At 38.0% G+C, this 6,008-nt stretch overlaps 1 pseudogene; it reads left to right on the top strand.

Moving 5' to 3' along the window:
• The first annotated feature begins 2,116 nt into the window (after window positions 1–2,116).
• Window positions 2,117–5,579, top strand: LOC693966 (superoxide dismutase [Cu-Zn] pseudogene; annotated as a pseudogene).
• Window positions 5,580–6,008: the final 429 nt, after the last annotated feature.

Genomic DNA, 6,008 nt, shown 5'->3' with positions numbered 1-6,008 from the left:
AAGTTCTGCAATATGGGATGATTTTAATTCTAGTAGAGGACTATATTCTAAAACCTATCTTCTTAAATTATTGATGGCACATCCTGTTTACTAACTTCTAGTTTCAGTTTTGAGATATGATTCACCAATTAGATCAGGTTTCCCAGGAGGATCTTTAATGTATCGGAGTGAGGCAAATAAAGTTCCCTAACCGAAATTAGACAATCATGATGTTGCACTTATTTCAGGTGGGGCAGGAGAGCAGTAGGACTCAGTGTGTCGGAGTGATAAATAGTAATGTGAGAGAAAGATAGAGTATTAGATGCTAGTAAATTGGCTAAAAAGTGTTACATATACTCAGTCAATAGTAATGTCTGTGCTGCATGAGGAACCATGAGGTCAAGCAGAGAGCCTAGAACTAGTTTAGCACAAGCATTGAAAAGTTTTGTAGCTGTTACCTGTTGTCTTAAGTCAAGAAGGATAAGCCACCACAGCTGAGTCAAAATTGAGGCTATGGTGATAAATAGGATTTTCATGAATCCCATGAAACTAAGCTAAAACCCTAAGGGCATGTCCATAACACTCATGCACAAATTAATGGAATGACTTTTTATATAATAGTTAGGGATGACTAAGGAAGGAGGCTGTTGAAGGGCTGTCTTCAGATTACAGAACACCTGCTCATGTTTGAGCTCCCACATCAGAGACCGGGATTTAGCCAATTTGTAAAGAGATATTGCAATCACAGAAAAAATTTGGTCCCCATTGTCTGCAATATCTAGTCATATCAAGAGGAGCTCTCTGTTGCCACCTTGAAAAGGGTCTAGAAAGAGTTTTGATAATCTAAAAGGAGATAATGCTTTTTCCTCCTTAAATGGCTCATGCCACAAATAATGGGCTGTGCTCTGGAAAATTTATAATATATCTTCGAAATATTATGTTATTTTTCTGCTAGGGCTGAGAGCAATTAAGTGGAATCCTTTTTATAGGTCTCCTTGTTTAGTGAACAAAGTAAGAGATCATCTACATATTGTATCAGAAGAGAATCACGAAAGAAATTTATGAATCATGTAAATTTGGATTGAGGATCTGGGGAAAATAGGAGGGGGCTTCAGTGAACCACTGAGGTATGAATGTCTAGGTATATTGTTGTTCTACCCAGAGGAAGGCAAAAGGGTATATCCTGATCTACAGTCTACAGGCACACTCAAGAAAGGCCAAACAAAGATCCACAACAGTGAAGCAAATGTTGTTAGGCAGAATGGATGACAAGATGGTAGTTGAGTTAGGAACTAAAACTCACTGGTCTCTGAAACTAGCACTAACAATAGTCTTAAAAGACCCATGCCAGTGTTCTACCCTGTGATTCTCCTTATGACAAACTACACTTTTAGGGAGCATAACACAAAAGAGTAACACAAATGAGGGCAAAAAAGGGATGAAAAGAAGGGCTTGGTTTTGCCAAAAATGCAAACAAATGGTAAGGAATAACAAAACCAGGGAATCAAACACAGAATAAATAGTCAAAGAACTCACCACAAAGAGAGTGGAGTTCAGACCTGGTGCTGACTCGACAACATCACTGTGGACTTGATAAGTGGCAAACAATAAGGCACAAGGGGTTCTGCCCCAGTTGAAGGCTAGGGTCTGTGGTGATAGGCAGAGCAGATCTTATCTTGATGGAATTTCAAAGAAAACTGTGAAATAAATAAAAATCACTCAAATGAGAACAAATGTTATTTATTCAGAGTTTGATAAACAAAAGAGTCACCAATCATTTATGTTTGGCAGAGACTAAAATGCAGGTAAAATGATAGGAAAGCTGTACAGTGGAAAAAGGGAAGGTATTAGGTATGCCTAATTGGAGGCTGTTGGCATGGGGAAATTAGAAACAGGCTAATTAGAAGTGGATCATCCTATGTGATTTGTTAGGAGTGCATATTTGGCTTCCTATGATTAGTTCTAAGTTAGAAATACAAGCAAAAGGGAATCTGGCAATTATTGACCAGGTCCTTACTGATGTTGAAGAGGTTGTGGTTGGGCTTCATAGACTGGTTGTTACAGAAGTTATAGTCAAAGTTGTATTTTTACGTATGGCTTGGCAATTGTATATTCACTTTCCCACCACTTACTGAGTTTTTGAAGACAAGATGTTGATCATATTGGTAATGATGTCCACAGTGTTGGTTACTTCTCCAATAAGGGCGTGCATGACCTGAGCATTTTGCCAAACTTTCTAAGCAGTCCAAAAAGTGGCTTATCCAAAGAGATAGTTGGACCATGAATGTTTAGCTGGAATGGTAATAAGTTCTTCTAGGCTTATAACAAATCCTCAGACTTGAACTTGCAGTGATTCTTCAAATCCTAGGGGATAAAGACCAGCAACAGGGCAACCTAGAGTCCTAATAAGTATCTAGGCAGTCAGATTTTAGTTCTCAGTGACTACAAGTTTAGAGGAAGAAATAAAAATAGAATCGTTTTTAAGGCTGTTAGTTTGTAGCCAGATGCTGAAGGAAACTGGAATAATTGAAAATTTAGTAAAGGTTGACAATCTGTGCCAGGTTAACAATCTGTGCAAGGTAAATACCAAGCAGAAGTTTCCACAATGATAGAGAAAGCTTGGCTACAAAGTTTGCATATTGATGAGTTACTAGCAGTTTACAAAGTGGCACTAAATAGCTCAAACACAAACTAACAGGATCAGAATCTGATAATCCAGAAGGATGTGCTGTGATTTCCCATGGAAACACAAATTTTCTTTCTACAGTTACTCCTCCTGTTTTGATCAAAGACAATCTCAAAGAAAGATTATTCTTGATCACAAATTAAAGTTGGTCTCATGAGATTCGGCCTGGTTATTTGCATAGGTGCAGCAAGAGTGGCAATTTACATATAGATCATATTATAGTTGCTTTGCTGGAAGTTTTCATAAAGAATGTCAAATTGGACTTTTCAAAGCCTCTTGAGGATAAGAAGCCAAGCCAACAACTCACATCAGATTACGCATGCAGTACCTATCGATTTGGCAGGCATTCCTTTCTTCATGAGATCCCACAAATATCCTAAGATTCCAGAGCCTGCTGGGAAGTGATATTCCTTGCTCACCTACAAAGCTGCGAACCCTGCAAAACCAGGTTTCAAGCCAGTTTTCACAAGAGGAGCTTTGTAAGCATCGGCCCCATAATGTCAACCTTAGTTCCTAAAAGTGTCTGGTCATATCTGATCAAATAAACGTCATTCTCAAATGTGACATCCAGGCAAAGCCTTGGTTGTATTACCAATGTTTTTGTGCCCTGTTAACAAAGAGGACAGACTCTTATGGAATCTATGCAAATAACCATATTGCCAGGAAGATTCAATGAGAGTTTCCAAATTGTGAATGGATGAGTCAGGGAAGAAAAGAAAGAAGTTTCATTTCTGTTTACAAGAAATTAGCATAGTTTATAAAATTGTTTGAGTGATAGCTTAAGAGAAAAAGAAAAGAAATTGTTATTTCCAGAAAATAGAACAATAAAACATCAACAATATTTCAAATAAAAATCATAACCATCTGCTCATTCAGTTCTATAAAATTAACTTTTCTTCCACCTGATCTTGTGTTACTTGTTTCATGAATGCATCCGCTTCTCAATTAGAAGTCTGCAACTCCTGACTCAGTCCAATGGTATGGTTTCATAGTCATTTGAAAAATGCCATCAGAAATCTGTTCCCCAGAGTGTATGGCATGATCCTTTTCCACCAGACTCTAAGATTGTTCTTTTTTGCTGAAGATAGAAAACCTTAGCCTATAATTGATTGCAAGGATTTTATGGAAACATCAGTGTAAAACAGAACAAACAAAACTATCAGTAAATGACAAAAGTCTAAAAATGGCTATCATGTACATATTATTGATAATTTTCTTTATTTATTTTATTATTATTATTTTTTTTTGAGACGGAATCTTGCTCTATCACCCAGGCTGGAGTGCAGTGGCGCGATCTCAGCTCACTGCAAGCTCCGCCTCCCGGGTTCACGCCATTCTCCTGCCTCAGCCTCCCGAGTAGCTGGGACTACAGGCGCCTGCCACCAGGCCCGGCTAAGTTTTTGTATTTTTAGTAGAGACGAGGTTTCACGGTGTTAGCCAGGATGGTCTCGATCTCCTGACCTCGTGATCCGCCCACCTCGGCTTCCCTAAGTGCTGGGATTACAGGCGTGAGCCACCGCGCCTGGCCTATTGATAATTTTCAAAAGTGAATAATCTGAATAGAGTTCATTATAAGAATAACACAATTGACAAACACATCTGGTTGTTTCTGTTGTACAAAATAAAATAAATTCAATCCAAAAAACATTTTAGACAAAATATCTATAAATACAATGTATTAGCAATATTTTCAAAGAGGTTATATCTAATTTATAAAAATGCTTATATATAACCTTACAAAGAAAACATTTTCATATATAACATAAAAATACTGAAACATTAGATGCCGCAAATACCTAGCAGTTCATTAGAATTTACTAAAAATATATCAGTTATCAAGTAGAGTCAGTAAATCTGAAGTAGATTCTGAACATTAGAGTATTAATAAAAATGCAAAGATAAGTGAAGTGAATCCCCAGTGTAAAACTACCAGCCTAGCATATATTGGTTCCAAGTAAAAGAAGTAAAGTTTTAACCAAGTTACATTTTGAAAATATAATGAATTATGACTGATAACACTATACTGTTTTTATCTAACATCAAGCAAAGCAACACCAGGAGTCCGATAAATAGAAATATATCATGGACAGTGAAAACATTAACAATTCTGGGGTTTGTGTTGTCATCTCTTACAGCATTTCCTGTTTCCCTGGCAATCCTCAGAACTCAGACAGGAGGGTGGCCCCATCAGTGCATGTTGAAGGGCGAAGGCCTGGTACAGAGAATTATCCATTTCAAGCAGAAGGAAAATGGACAAGTTGTGGTGTTGGGACACATTACAGGATTGCCTGAAGGACAGCAGATTCCATGTTCATCAGTTTGCAAATAATATACAAGGCTGTACTAGTGCCGGTCCTCACTTTAATCCTCTATCTCCAAAACATGGTGGACCAAAGGATCAAGAGAGGCATGTTGAACACCTGGGCAATGTGACTGCTGGAAAAGATGGTGCGGCAATGTGTCTATTGAACATTCTGTGATCTCACTGTCAGGAGGCCACTCCATCATTGGCCACACAATGGTGGTCCATGAAAAACCAGATGACTTGGGCAAAGATGGGAATGAAGAAAGTACAAAGATGGGAAATGCTGGAAGTTATTTGGCTTGTGGTGTACTTGGGAATTCCCAGTAAACGTTCCCTTGGATGAGGTCTGAGTGCCAGTAACACATTTGTTATCCTGCTAGCTGTAGAAATGTAACTTGATAAACATTTAACACTGTAATCTTAAAAGTGTAAAGAAAAAAAAAAAAAACACATTCACAATTCTCCAGAAACTTCTTATGTAGAATACAGTTTTAAACATGTTTATGGTAATAACATTTTACCCATACAAATTTAACCTGTGCAAATCTAAGCATCTCTTCTGATTGGACAATACTTCCTAGACATCTTATCAATGATAACATATCAAATCATCCTATTTCCAACTCTCATCTTTTCCCACAGTAAAAGAACACATCTTTGCAACTTTCAAAGATCCTCTGGGAAATCTCAAGGGCAATTTTGGGCACTGAGGAGGCTAGGAAGACTGTGCTTGATTGTTAGCTGAAACAACTTTTGGCTGTTTTGCACAGGACTAACAGGCCCTCTGCTTTATGTGAATTTCTCACTTTAACTTGTTTGCTCCATTTTGGGTGCAGACCCAGCCCCATGTGCCTGACCACAAACCAACATTTCCTGTCTCAATTCTCCTATTCATATAATGTTTGAGGATGTTTGTTAAGTTTTAAGAATTCCCTCCCCTCCCCCCAGATTTAAGCAGGGTTTTGTTAATTTCCCCTCAACTTCCCACAGGTATCTTAAAAACTTTGCTCACTCATCCCTTCTCTGAATTAGGATTTG

The sequence above is a fragment of the Macaca mulatta genome, chromosome 8 (assembly GCF_049350105.2).
Source record: "Macaca mulatta isolate MMU2019108-1 chromosome 8, T2T-MMU8v2.0, whole genome shotgun sequence".
NCBI lineage: Eukaryota > Metazoa > Chordata > Mammalia > Primates > Cercopithecidae > Macaca > Macaca mulatta.
This window is presented reverse-complemented; position numbering and strand designations above follow the sequence as displayed.